The sequence below is a fragment of the Cottoperca gobio genome, chromosome 2 (genome assembly GCF_900634415.1).
Source record: "Cottoperca gobio chromosome 2, fCotGob3.1, whole genome shotgun sequence".
NCBI classification, from domain to species: Eukaryota; Metazoa; Chordata; class Actinopteri; order Perciformes; family Bovichtidae; genus Cottoperca; species Cottoperca gobio.
Genome location: NC_041356.1, coordinates 908335 through 916379, shown reverse-complemented (window position 1 = coordinate 916379; position 8045 = coordinate 908335). Strand labels below are relative to the sequence as shown.

Below are 8045 nucleotides of genomic sequence, written 5' to 3'. Positions count from 1 at the left end.
CGAATATAATTGCCTTGAGTTTGACACCCGTGGAGTAAACACTGAAACATGCACATAAATTAGATAAATAACAGAAGCGTTTAGTTTATTTAATAAAAGAGCACCTGTTCAATGTGAAAAGTGAGTTATGAATATAAAAATAAAAAAATTCAAGGGGACGGACGGACGGTTCCGTTGGCTGGCACAGACAATGGAAGGGGAAACACTGATAGCGCTATTAGTACTCGGAGACGTGAAATACTTAAAACTCAATTTTATTATATATATGGCTCTCAAGGAAATACATTTACATTGGCTGGGCTCCAACATGGGGATGCCTTCTGCCGCTACAGTTTTACACTATCAACAACTTTTCTTTGGCTTTGGGGACAGGGCAGAATCTTTTCAAACAGTCTAATCTACTAAAAATATAACATCATGTCCTCCAATATATGCATGGTTAATTCAGGTAATTTTCTAAACCCCTTCTGTTTCCCCAATGTGCATGCAATAAGTACATTTAGGTACTGGTATTTTAGCTTTAGCTTCTAAATATTGTATTGCAAGTTTTACTTTGTCATGATCGGTAGGTTTGGACTCCCCAAACTGTGGATTCTGGTCCGTCTCTGTCATCCGTTCCACCCTCCCTTGCTGTCAGTTTTGGGCAGGCTGCTTTTTGTTTTTCGGGCAGTCTTTTCTCCAGTGTCCCTCTTGTCCGCAGCGGTGGCAAACACCTGGAAGTCCCTGATGTCTTCTTCCATGACCACCACGTTCCCTGCTTCTCCCTCGCTGATGTCCACCTCCTCTTGGTTGAATGGCCAGCGTACTGTACATATTAATTTGAAGTGGAAAAGCTGTTCTGCAAGCTGTCAGAAGAGCAGCAACTGTTGCGGCTGCTGTTGTTGTTGTTGTTATTATTGTTGTTGTTGTTGTTGTTGCTGCTGTTGCTGTGGTTGCTGCTGCTGCTGCAGGAGTGTAGGGGGGTGGAAGTGAGTCCAGGTCGGGATCCAGTGTAAATGGGTTCCTTGATTTTCTCTCAGACAAAGAAGGATAATTAATGGTTATGTCAGCATGTGTCATCTTCATTACTTTCTTTTCATTTTCCTAAGCTTTCCACTCTCAATCTCTTTCTTTCTCTTAATTCTGCTTCTTCTCTCCATACACAATATGCTTTCCAATCTGGAATAAATGGCTTATTTTTTTTCAGCTGTTTTCTGGACATTTGCGAGTGCGCTACAGCGCCAGATTTCTCTCTTTCTTCCATTTGTAATTTTAATGCATCCAATTGTCTTAAACTAAAACTCCCAGCTTTTGGAAAACCTAATTCTTCCCACTCTTTTAGTTGTTTTAAACTATCTTTGTCTCACACATCGCCTGTATCATTGAGGAAAGGACTGGTGTTGGGCTAGGGTTTCCCTCAGACTTTGTTTTGCTCTGATTCTTGCCCATTATCTCTCTCTAGTTATATTGTCTTTCCTGTGAGATAAACAAACTGATCCAATACTCTGGATCCACCAGAACATATTAAATCACTACAACAATAACCAAGACACGTCTGTCTGCAAGTACTTATGCGAGAGTTCCAGGTAACACAATCCACTATTAATTCTGTTAAACTCCTCTTTAGAAATAAATTATTTATTCATATCTTACTGTGCAGATTTTTTCTTTCTGGATCAGATCTTTGATTTAGGTTCTCCACCCGAGTTCAGCATCTCACCCTTAGGGAGGAATTTTCCTATTTAGTTGTCCTCTGTGCTCGGTCAGAGTCACATCAGTAGTCTGATCCTGCCGACAACGCCAATTGTGGTGGTAATTCAAAAATGAATCACCTTCCGGCTAGAAAGGAACAAATATAGAAGTTAGAGCTTTGGTGTTATTTAATGAAGAGTTAGAAGTGTTTAACAGAACTAAATCAATTTCTGCTGAAAGGACAGATAACCTGCAGCCACGTGTGCTACAAGTATCTGACAATGAGTAACAAGAAACACAAGTCATTTATACAGTAGAGTTGCATGGGCAGGATCAGGTAATACATATTTCTGTCTACCAAATGGGAACAAAAGGCATAGCGACATTACACATGTTAATTACAACTGTTAACATCTGTCTGCTAATGCCTGACAATGGTCAAAGTGGCAGCTACTGTCTGCCAAATACTAGCAGACACAGGGACATCAGATATGTGTATTACAACTGTGAGAAAACACAGGGTTAGTGACTGGAAGGCCAAACAACCTTATAAAGATAAAATATAAGAAGACTATATGATACATTTCCACGACAACCACCAGTGTTGTGCTCATGTTTTTGGGCTTTGCAGAGCAGAAACCTTGTGAGGATGTTTTTCCACTCACAAATACTGTTCTGTACGCTTGTATCGAGTGTACGCACCTTTATGTTTGTGGGTTTTGGGAGTTATTTAACGGCTAAGTATCTGAAAAGTTTAAAACTAACTTTAATCATCTGTGTGAACTGAACTTTGAGCTAGCTCTAGTGAAATGTGATCAACACAATCACTGGATCAGCTAGCTTGCAGAGGCAAAGAACATCTGCGCAAATATTTGGTTCAACATCTGGTGAACTTTGACCTACGAATGTGGTAACTAGCTTGAAAGGTTATTGAGATAGCATGTTTCTGTCACGGGGGTGTAAAGGAGAGGACCCAAACCTAGCACATAGGACAAGAGTGTTAATGAAAAGAGAGCTTTATTAACAAAGCTTAAAAATACAAATAAAAAAGAAGGTACAAAGCAAAACTGAAAGCAGAACATAAAAAGCTGAACATCAAAAAAGGTATTAAGTAAAACTGAAAGAACAAACCAGGATGGAAACAGGGAGCACCAGGGAACACCAATCTTTTATATCCCCTGTAAGTGAAACAAAGCCCTGCGAAATGAAGAGTTTGAAACAGGGATCAGGTTCATTTGCTTCTTGTGAGATTTCAATGTTTGGGAGTGACAGCTCTTTAATGAGACCCTTGCCTTTTGGCGGCGGAAAGCCTGGCGAAAACTGCTTTTTCCGCTTTAAGGAATAACAATCCGAAATAACATGACCCTTTTTATGGCAGTAGAAACACTCACAAGGAGGTGTTGGTGGTCCTTTGGACTTTTCAAAAGGAGTGTGGCCAGGAACAGCTCTTATGGATAACAAAGTTCTGTCTCTGCATTTTTATGAGTAAGAACAAACTCATCAGCCAAGACAGCTGCTCTAGCCAGTCAAGTGACCTTCTGCTCATTTAAGAATATCCCCTTCCTTTCAGGTAAAGCACTCTTAAAATCTTCCAAGAGCATTAACTGACGAAAAGATTCAAAACCATCTATCACTTAATTAGCTGCACAGCATTTATCAAAGAGAATGCCCTTTTCTCGTGCAAACTCAACAAAGGTCTGCCCAGCAGACTTTTTATGGTTCATGAATTTTTGCCTGTAGGCCTCTGGCAGACAAAATTGACTCTTTGAGCACCTCATACTGAAAGAGACGAAACAACTTCCTGTGCTTTACCTACTCTAGCTTGCACTGAAGTAGGATAGGCCACATGTTCTTAGGCCAGACTAGTGCATTAGCAATTTGTTCAAATGCACTGAAATAATAGTTGAAAAGTTGGAACTAAAGCAATATTTTTGCTAACATCAAACCTGTGTGTGTGAGGGACTGGGAGAGAAGGTGCGGACCCCTCAAATGTCTGGGACAATGACTGTTCTGAAGAGATTCTCAAGGCCTCTACTTCAAGCTGCTTTAACTTGACCTCTTTTTCAGCCTCAATTTCTAACTTACGAATCTGTAGTCTGAGTTTATTGTCTGCTCTACGTACCAACTCCTTCTCCTGTACCTCCAGCTGAAGGCGAGCTAGATGCACCTTCAACCTGGCCTCAACACTGGAACCCTGGCTCCCTGGTGAGAAAGGCTTAAACCTAGGCAAAGTTGCAGGAGGAGCCTCATGACCACTCTTGTCACCCACAGGTGTAGCCAGTACAGCCTGGTCCTTTTTTTATATAAAAAAGGAAGCATCATCATCATTATCGTCAAGCGACACCTCAGTCCTAGGCTGAGAGAAACTTACTGGGGCTACGAGTAGCTTTAACTCAACACGTTTTTAGCTCTTTTTTAACGCTGTAACTTTTCACAGATATGTTAAAGTGAGCTGCTATACACAACAAGTCATCTTTTCGACATAAATCCAACTTATCAACACTAGGTTTCTCAATGAAATTCTGCGAGTCAAAACCCATTTTCTTTCAACTAAGTTCACATCTACAATAACTCTGAAAAAAAGATCCTGGATGAGCCCCCATTTGGTGTTACGTCCCCAAGGTGTAGCTACGGGAAGATGGAGACAATAACACAGCAACCAATGATTGATCGAGTCAGAGTTGAAGTGAACATATATAGCCTTATATGTTTACTTTCAAAATAAAACTGGTTCCAATGAACACTCAAAAGTGAGGGGGGGGGGGAATGGACAAGTAGTTGTGCCAAACAAAATAAATAAATATAACAAGGCCTGACTAATACTGCCCTTTTAAACAAAACACAAACAAAAGCCTGCACTAACTGATCTACTAATAATGGGTTAAACTAGTGATGTGTCCTTCCGTGTCGAGGCTTCAAAGCATGTGTTGAGTAATCCAGGAAGACTTTTGTGAAGCACGTATCGAGGCTTATGTTGATGATGGATGTGGTGATGTTCGAAGCCTCGCGAGCCTGTCGTACAACATGACTGATTCAGGAAATGGTTTGCGGGTTTGGCGTGTGATTCGAAAGCGAAACGCAATTGATCCCCCCACACAATTTGTGGACATGGGACTTTATTGCGCGTTTGTTAGCAATCTATTCAAGCTTCTTTTTTTTGCGATGGAATATAAGGAATCCAAGGAGAAAGCCAAAGCTATTGTGGCGAAGGCATCTGCAGTTTGACATCAGATATGTGGACCTCTATCAACACTGATGCATATCTAGCTGTGACATGTCATTTTATAGATGCAAGCACCTTTTCACATTCTGTTGTTTTAGGGGTGCTGCATTTCCCTGAGGCACATACTGCGGAACATTTGTCAAAAGTAAAAGCAGCATTTTTGTCACAGTGGGATATTACACATTAAATTACTTGCCTTGTGACTGATGGTGCAGCAAATATGAGTGCTTGTGCCAGGGAGCTTCGTTTGCATGGCGTATACTTTAAATGTTGTCTGACATCCGGGCAAACTCCAGGAAGATAACGGGCGATTTCAAGAGCTGCACCACTGCAAAAAAAGTACAAAGGTGTGGTAGGTCAGGGGAGAAGCTGACTGTGACATCTTTGTCTAAGCTGCAGTTGTAGAACCAATGCTTTCATTGCAGCACCAGCACTTTCATTTTAGAACCAGCGCTTTCATTGCAGAACCAGCGCTTTCATTGCAGCACCAGCACTTTTATTTTAGAACCAGCGCTTTCATTGCAGAACCAGCGCTTTCATTGCAGCACCAGCACTTTTATTTTAGAACCAGCGCTTTCATTGCAGCACCAGCGCTATTATTGCAGCTGTGTTTCAAGAATATTTATTGGCTTCAAGACTGAGAAGATGGGAACATATTTGAATTTGGTGGGTCGGCTGTCTCTCTGCAGCCTCTACTTGGGTGAAGGTAATACACATATACATTACACATTGTAACTTGAACACTTATAGGTTGCAGAAATTATTATATTTATTTTGTACATTTCTTTAGAATGTAGTCCACAGCTTTTGGAGAATGGGAATTTCCCTGGAACCGACATCAAATTAGTCTTCTCAATTGTCAGAAGCTTTGTACCCAGCACCCCTCCTGTCTCTTCTTTTCCTTTGTCCGCACTCACTGGACCAGAGATGATTGGTACAAAACAAGCAGTACACAAGTAATTAGAAATAATTTAAGTAATGCTTTTTTGGGAATAGTGGCATATTTTTCAGAAAATGGGAAGGTGACATATTCATAAAATCTGAACTCTGAAAATAGGAAAGCTGTGTCTATTTGTTTTTGTTGCATTTCATTTAGCTGATGCTTTTGTCCAACGTGACTTACAATAAGTGCAAACAATTGCAACTGTGATGACCCACTTTCCTCTTCAGATTTTGAAAGCTTTAAATCAAAGACACAAAACAATCTGTCTGAAATTGATTGTCTGAAATGGGGTTGTATGAGGTACTTAAACATAGTCTCTTTGTTCTCTCTGAACTTTTCACTTCCCTCTGTACCAGATCTGCAAATACTGTCATACCTATCAAGAACACCAAAAAGCCTATTCAAAGTCATTCAGAAACGCACGACACAATTCTACTCCAATATCATCAATAAAAATCCTGGAAACTCCAAGCAGTTGTTGTCCACCATAAATCATCTCCTCAGGCCACAAACTCTCCCACACACTGATACCACAGAAGAGCAGTGCAATAGCTTTATTACTTTCTTCAAGACTAAAGTCAACACCATCCGCTCTTTTCTCTCCAGCTCCTCCGCTCAGTCTGTCCCTACTGTCAACCCACAGACTGGGATTTTCCAGCATTTCTGCGTCTTCTTGGAGATCTGACTGCATCGTTCGACACGGTCGACCATCAGATCCTCCTTCAGCGCCTCCACTATACCAACGCACTCTCAGACTCCGCCCTGAGCTGGTTCCAGTCCTACCTTTCTGGAAGAACAGAGTACGTATCCTTGGGAGGTGCAAGTTCGCAGATACACCCAGTAACCTGTGGTGTCCCTCAAGGGTCGGTTCTCTGCCCCACTCTGTTCACCCTCTACACCAGGGGTCGGGAAACTTTTTGGCTGGAAGAGCCATAAAAGCCAAATATTTCTAAATGTAATTCCTTGAGAGCCATATATTTAATAAAATTGAGTTTTAAGTATATCACGTCTCCAAGTACTAAAAATCTATCAGTGTTTCCCCTACAATTGTCTGTGCCCCCCCCCCAAACGGAACCCCGCGCCCACCCCCCCTGATTTTCTTTAATATTCACAACTCACTTTTCACATTGAACAGGTGCTCTTTTATTAAATAACATAAGCATTTCGTTTATTTAATAAAAGAGCACCTGTTCAATGTGAAATGTTATCTAATTTATGTGCACGTTTCTGTGTCTACTGCACGGGTGTCGAACTCAAGGCCACAATTATATCCGGCCCGCAAAGAAATATCATATGTCTATCAGAAATGGCCCGCCGGTTTTGGTAATTAAATCAATGCATGGCACAACCACGAGAAAACACATATATGAGGAAGTATCTAAATGTGTGCGAAATGAAACTGCCCTGGGACAAATTGACGGGACTGACGACAGACAGAATGCCTGCGATGCGGTGAAAAGAGCGGATTAGTGGGCAGGATGCGGGGGAAGATGCAGCTGACAATGTATCACTGCATCAAACACCAGGAAGTGCTGTGTTGTAAAGCTCTGGAGATGGAACATGTAATAAGCACCGTAACACAGACAGGAAACTTTCTAAGAACTTTTAAAGTATTTTCCTGAGGAGATACATTCTGAACATGGCGGTGCGATGGCTGAGTCGAGGGAAAGTGCTGAATAAAAATCTGCCAGTTTTTGGAAGCAAAGGGAAACACACCACAGATCTCTGGGACGAAAAGTGGCGATGTGAGCTGGTCTTTATGTGCAACATAACGAAGCATCTCACTGTTAAACCTCCAGCTTTAGGGCCGTGTGATCACGGACATGTATGATGGAGTGACAGCATTCCAAGCCGAGCTGCCTGTGGGAGACTCGGATGCAGCAAGGAAACTTTGGTCACTACGTGTTTCCAAACACTGACAAATCATCCCCAGCGCTGTGTTCCCGACCGCGCACGAACTGCTCAGCAATCCGTTTGTAGTGGAAACGTGGAAACAGCACATGTGAACATCCAAATGGAGCGGATTGACCTCCAGTGTAATGACACACTCAAGGCAAAGTATGACTGCAGTTTCCTATCTTCACCACCGAAACGATGCCTTAATTTTGGCCCTCTCTGTGATTGAGTTTGACACCCCTGGTCTACTGCTTTGCGCAGTTTCGCAAAGGGCAGGGCTCCGCCCCCTACACACACACACACACACACACA

At 41.9% G+C, this 8045-nt stretch overlaps 1 long non-coding RNA gene across 1 annotated transcript in view; it reads right to left on the bottom strand.

Annotated features, from left to right (window-relative positions):
* Positions 1-237: 237 nt before the first annotated feature.
* The window catches only part of LOC115020745 (uncharacterized), a 22755-nt gene continuing 14947 nt past the window's right edge, over positions 238-8045 (bottom strand). The window contains exons 2-3 of the long non-coding RNA XR_003833677.1: positions 1633-1818; positions 238-1003 (exon numbers count right to left, since the gene is read on the bottom strand). This is a non-coding gene — a long non-coding RNA (uncharacterized LOC115020745). The remainder of the gene's footprint in view (positions 1004-1632; positions 1819-8045) is intronic.